The 5,694-nt window shown below is 35.5% G+C and overlaps 1 non-coding gene across 1 annotated transcript; it reads left to right on the top strand.

Moving 5' to 3' along the window:
- Positions 1–424: 424 nt before the first annotated feature.
- On the top strand, positions 425–532 carry LOC112724214 (small nucleolar RNA R71). The gene has a single exon (XR_003163388.1). It is a non-coding gene; the product is annotated as a small nucleolar RNA R71 (small nucleolar RNA).
- Positions 533–5,694: the final 5,162 nt, after the last annotated feature.

Below are 5,694 nucleotides of genomic sequence, written 5' to 3'. Positions count from 1 at the left end.
TCCATGATGGATTATAGGTGTTTCCATAAGGTTCACGTAAGTAATTCATCTCTGCTATTGCAGGGTTTTCAGGATCATAAGCTTCTTCTTTAGAAGATGCCTCTTGAGTACTGTTGGATGCAGCTTGCATTCCACTCAGACTCTGAGAAAGCATATTGACTTGCTGAGTCAATATTTTATTCTGAGCCAATATGGCATTCAGAGTATCAATTTCAAGAACTCTCTTCTTCATAGGCGTCCCATTACTCACAGGATTCCTCTCAGAAGTGTACATGAACTGGTTATTAGCAACCATGTCAATGAGTTCTTCAGCTTCTGCAGGCATTTTCTTTAGGTGAATGGATCCACCTGCAGAAGTATCTAATGACATCTTTGATAGCTCAGATAAACCATCATAGAATATATCCAGGATGGTCCATTCTGAAAGCATGTCAGTAGGACACTTTTTGGTCAGTCCTTTGTATCTCTCCCAAGCTTCATAGAGGGATTCACCTTCTTTCTGTCTGAAGGTCTGAACGTCCACTCTAAGTTTACTAAGCTTTTGAGGAGGAAAGAACTTGGCTAAGAAAGCCGTGACCAGCTTATCCCAAGAGTTCAGGCTATCTCTGGGTTGAGAGTCCAACCATACTCTAGCTCTGTCTCTTACAGCAAAAGGGAAAAGCATGAGCCTGTAGACTTCAGGATCTACTCCATTAGTCTTAACAGTATCACATATCTGCAAGAATTCAGTTAAGAACTGAAAAGGATCTTCAGATGGAAGTCCATGAAACTTGCAGTTCTGCTGCATCAGAGAAACTAGCTGAGGTTTCAGCTCAAAATTGTTTGCTCCAATGGCAGGAATGGAGATGCTTCTTCCATGTAAATTGGAATTAGGTGCAGTAAAGTCACCAAGCATTCTCCTTGCATTGTTGTTGGGTTCGGATGCCATCTCCTTTACTTGTTCGAAATTTTCAATCAAGTTGTCTCTGGATTATTGTAATTTAGCTTCTCTTAGTTTCCTCTTCAGAGTCCTTTCAGGTTCTGATCAGCTTCAACAAGAATGCCTTTTTCTCTGTCCCTGCTAATAAGAAAGAGAAGAGAAAAAGAAAAGAAGAGGAATCCTCTATGTCGCAGTAAAGAGGTTCCTTATTGTTAGTAGAAAAAGAAGAAGAAGAAAAATTCGAACACAGATAGAAGAGGGGGTTCGAATTTGGTGAGTGATGTGAGGAAGAGATGTTAGTAGATGAATAAATAAATAGAATAAGATGAGAGAGGGAGAGGATTTTCGAAAATAATTTTTGAAAGAGGGTTAGTAATTTTCGAAAATTAATTTTGAAAAGGGTTAGTAGTTTTTCGAAAATTCAAATAAAAAATAAAATAATTAGTTTAATTAAAAAGAAATTTTGAAAATGAGGGAGATATTTTCGAAAATTAGAGAGAGAGAGAGTTAGTTAGGTAGTTTTGAAAAAGATAAGAAACAAACAAAAAGTTAGTTAGTTGGTTGAAACAAATTTTGAAAAGATAAGGAGTTGGGAAGTTAGAGAAGATATTTTGAAATCAAATTTTGAAAAAGATAAGATAAGAAGATACTTTTGAAAATATATGATTGAGATTAGTTTTGAAAAAGATTTGATTTTTAAAATCACAATTATTGACTTGATTCACAAGAAATCACAAGATATGATTCTAGAACTTAAAGTTTGAATCTTTCTTAACACGTAATTAACAAACTTGAAATTTTTGAATCAAAACATTAATTGTTATTGTTATTTTCGAAAATTTGAGTTAAAATTAAGAAAAAAATTTTTGAAAAATATTTTTAAAATTTTCAAAAATAACTAAAAAAAATGAAAAAGATTTGATTTTTGAAAAAGATTTTGAAAAAGATGAGATTTTTAAATTGAAAATTTGATTTGACTCATAAAAACAACTAGATTTTAAAAGTTTTTGAAAAAGTCAAATCTAATTTTCGAAATTTTAAGAGAGAAAAAGGGAAAGATATTTTTTTGATTTTTGAATTTTTATGATGAGAGAGAAAAACAAGAAAATGATGCAATGCATGAAATTTTTAGATTAAAACAATGAATGCATGCAAGAATGCTATGAATGTCAAGATGAACACCAAGAACACTTTGAATGTCAAGATGAACACCAAGAACATATTTTTGAAAAATTTTTAATGCAAGGAAAACATGCAAGACACCAAACTTAGAATTCTTTAATGCTTAGACACTAAGAATTCAAGAATGCATATGAAAAACAAGAAAAGACACAAAACATGCAAATGCAAAGATCAAACAAGAAGACTTACTAAGAACAACTTGAAGATCATGAAGAACACTATGAATGCATGAGAATTTTCGAAAAATGCAAGATGCACATGCAATTGACACCAAACTTATAACATGACTCAAGACTCAAACAAGAAACACAAAATATTTTTGATTTTTATGATTTTATGATTTTTTTTTTGTATTTTTATTTTAAAATTTTCGAAAATCATTTTGAAAAAGAAAAAATAAGGATTCAAAATTTTTTATATGAATTCCAGGAATCTTGTACTCTTTACTCAAAAGCTCCAATCTGAGGGTTAGACATGGCTTTATTGCCAGTCAAGCTTTAGAATGGATTTACATCCATTGAGGTGATTAGTTGAAGACCAATCCCAAAGGAGTTTGGGTATGGCTTTTCAGCCAGATAGGATTCAACATGTTACCATGAAACTCTAGAATTCATTCTTGAAAGTTTTGAAGCCATAAAATAATTTATTTTTTGAAAACATTATTTTTATTATTTTTTTTTAAATTTTTTTTTCAAAAACAAAGGAGAAATTTTTGAAAGATTTTTGAAAAATTTTTGGAAACAAAACAAAAGGAAATTACCTAATCTGAGCAACAAGATGAACCGTCAGTTGTCCAAACTCGAACAATCCCCGGCAACGGCGCCAAAAACTTGGTGCGCAGAAATTGTGATTACACTTTGATTATGTAAAATTCGTCGCTCTTTCTTTCCCTGGTAATGGCGCCAAAAACATGATGCCAATACCATGGTTCACAACTTCGCACAACTAACCAGCAAGTGCACTGGGTCGTCCAAGTAATACCTTACGTGAGTAAGGGTCGAATCCCACGGAGATTGTTGGTATAAAGCAAGCTATGGTCACCTTGCAAATCTCAGTCAGGCAGATATAAAATAGTAATGAGGTTTTCAAAATTAATTAATAAAATAGGGATAGAAATACTTATGTAAATTACTGGTGAGAATTTCAGATAAGCGAATAGAGATGCTTTCGTTCCTCTGAACCTCTGCTTTCCTGCTATCTTCATCCAATCAGTCTTACTCCTTTCCATGGCTGGCATTATGTGATACATCACCACTGTCAATGGCTACTTTCGTTCTTCTCTCGGGAAAATGATCCAAATGCCCTGTCACGGCATGGCTAATCGTCTGGAGGTATCACCCTTGTCAATGGTTTCATCCTATCCTCTCAGTGAAAATGGTCAACGCACCCTGTCACGGCACGGCTATTCATCTGTCGGTTCTCGATCATGCTGGAATAGGATTTACTATCCTTTTGCGTCTGTCACTACGCCCAGCAATCGCGAGTTTGAAGCTCGTCACAGTCATTCAATCATTGAATCCTACTCGGAATACCACAGACAAGGTTTAGACCTTACGGATTCTCTTGAATGCCGCCATCATTCTAGCTTACACCACGAAGACTCCGATTAAGAGATCTAAGAGATACTCATTCAATCTGATGTAGAACGGAAGTGGTTGTCAGGCACGCGTTCATAGGGAATGATGATGATTGTCATGTTCATCACATTCAGGTTGAAGTGCAAATAAATATCTTAGAAGCGAAATAAGAAGAATTGAATAGAAAACAGTAGTAATTTGCATTAATCTTTGAGGAACAGCAGAGCTCCACACCTTAATCTATGGAGTGCAGAAACTCTACCGTTGAAAATACATAAGTGAAAGGTCCAGGCATGGCCGAGATGGCCAGCCCCCAAAACGAGATCACAGGATCAAAATACAATCCAGGATGTCTAATACAATAGTAAGAGGTCCTATTTATAATAAACTAGCTACTAGGGTTTACAGAAGTAAGTAATTGATGCATAAATGCACTTCCGGGGCCCACTTAGTGTGTGCTTGGGCTGAGCTTTAACTTTCCACGTGCAGCGGCCATTTGTGGAGTTGAACGCCAGGTTTTGATCCATTTCTGGCGTTCAACTCTGGTTTTTGATCCCTTTCTGGCGCTGAACTCCAGAATTGGGCAGAGAGCTGGCGTTGAACGCCAGTTTGCGTCATCTAAACTTGGGCAAAGTATGGACTATTATATATTTCAGGAAAGCCCTGGATGTCTACTTTCCAACGCAATTAGAAGCGCGCCATTTCGAGTTCTTTAGCTCTAGAAAATCCATTTTGAGTGTAGGGAGGTCAGAATCCAACAGCATCAGCAGTCCTTCTTCAACCTCTGAATCTGATTTTTGCTCAAGTCCCTCAATTTCAGCCAGAAAACACCTGAAATCACAGAAAAACACACAAACTCATAGTAAAGTCCAGAAATGTGAATTTAACATAAAAACTAATGAAAACATCCCTAAAAGTAACTAGATCCTACTAAAAACATACTAAAAACAATGTCAAAAAGCGTATAAATTATCCGCTCATCACAACACCAAACTTAAATTGTTGCTTGTCCCCAAGCAACTGAAAATCAAATAGGATAAAAAGAAGAGAATATACTATAAATTCCAAACTATCAATGAAACATAGCTTCAATCATATGAGCGGGACTTGTAGCTTTTTTTTTTTTTTGCCTCTTGAATAGTTTTGGCATCTCACTTTATCCATTGAGGTTCAGAATGATTGGCATCTATAGGAACTCAGAGTTCAGATAGTGTTATTGATTCTCCTAGTTCAGTATGATGATTCTTGAACACAGCTTCTTTATGAGTCTTGGCCGTGGCCCTAAGCACTTTGTTTTCCAGTATTACCACCGGATACATAAATGCCACAGACACATAATTGGGTGAACCTTTTCAGATTGTGACTCAGCTTTGCTAAAGTCCCCAATTAGAGGTGTCCAGGGTTCTTAAGCACACTCTTCTTTTGCTTTGGACCTTGACTTTAACCGCTCAGTCTCAACTTTTCACTTGACACCTTCACGCCACAAGCACATGGTTAGGGACAGCTTGGTTTAGCCGCTTAGGCCAGGATTTTATTCCTTTAGGCCCTCCTATCCACTGATGCTCAAAGCCTTGGGATCTTTTTCATTTGCCCTTACCTTTTGGTTTTAAGGGTTATTGGCTTTTTGCTCCTGCCTCTTGGTTTTAAGAGCTTTTGTCTTTTTCTGCTTGCTTTTTCTTTTTCTTTCTATTTTTTTTTGCCTATTTTTTTTCTGCAAGCTTTGTTCTTTGCTGCTTTTTCTTGCTTCAAGAATCATTTTTATGATTTTTCAGATTATCAAATAACATGTCTCCTAGTCATCATTCTTTCAAGAGCCAACATATTTAACATTCTTAAACAACAACTTCAAAAGACATATGAACTGTTTAAGCACACATTCAGAAAACAAGAAGCATTGTCACCACATCAGTATAATTAAACTAAGTTCAAGGATAAATTCGAAACTCATGTACTTCTTGTTCTTTTGAATTAAAACATTTTTCATTTAAGAGAGGTGATGGATTCATAGGACATATA

Source organism: Arachis hypogaea, chromosome 11, assembly GCF_003086295.3.
Source record: "Arachis hypogaea cultivar Tifrunner chromosome 11, arahy.Tifrunner.gnm2.J5K5, whole genome shotgun sequence".
In the NCBI taxonomy this organism is placed as follows: domain Eukaryota; kingdom Viridiplantae; phylum Streptophyta; class Magnoliopsida; order Fabales; family Fabaceae; genus Arachis; species Arachis hypogaea.
Note: the sequence above shows the minus strand (reverse complement) of the source record. Positions and strands in the feature narration are given on the sequence as shown.